This window comes from Octodon degus, unplaced genomic scaffold, assembly GCF_000260255.1.
Source record: "Octodon degus isolate 3935 unplaced genomic scaffold, OctDeg1.0 scaffold00130, whole genome shotgun sequence".
NCBI lineage: Eukaryota > Metazoa > Chordata > Mammalia > Rodentia > Octodontidae > Octodon > Octodon degus.
The window spans coordinates 3850256-3851105 of NW_004524706.1; positions in this window are offsets into that span (position 1 = coordinate 3850256).

Below are 850 nucleotides of genomic sequence, written 5' to 3' on the forward strand. Positions count from 1 at the left end.
AAAAAAATCAGTATTATCTATCTAGATCTGGTGGCACCTGCATGCATTCTCTGCTCCTGGAGCAGCTGAGGAAAAAGGATCACAAATGTGAGGCCTTCTTAGACAGTTTACTGAAATGTTACCTAAAAATTTAAAAATAAAAGGAAAAAATAAACAAAAGGGCTGGGAATATAGGCTTCCATGATAGAAGGCTAGCCTATAGTTTAGCCTATAGGAAGTTCTGGGTTCAATACATACTACTGCAGTCAGTGTTACCTGGGACTTTCCAATTTTATGTATCTTCAAATAATGAATTTTATGCTTATTTAATCCTTTTAATTATGTAAGGATTTTTTTTTTTTTTTTTTTTTTTTTTTTGCAGAACCGGGGATTGAACTCAGGCCCTTTCGCTTGCCAGGGAAGCGCTTATTCCACTGAGCCATCTCCCTGGCCCCTTATTTTCTACTTTTTTTTTTTTTTTTTTTTTTTTGGTAAGGATTTTATTTTGTCAAGTTTTGCTGTTTTTTTTTCCCCCCAGTAGTTTTTGTTTTTGTTCTTTTCGTTTACTTTGCACTTTCTTTATACAGTTTAGTTCTGACTTGGCACTTACTAATGCACATCAGGGTTTATATGATTGCCCCTTTTCTCTATTTCCCTTCTTTTTTTCTTTTCTTTCTTTCTTTCTTTTTTTTTTTTTTTCAGGAACCAGGGCTTGAACTCAGATCCTTGCACTTGCCAGGGAAGCAGTTATTCTACTGAACCATCTCCCTGGCCTCCTATTTCCCTTCTAGAACAAAGTTGGTTGTTCTTTTGCTTTGTTTTTGTTTTTGTTTCTTGAGAGAGGGTCTCAGTTTTGTAGTTTAGGTTGGCC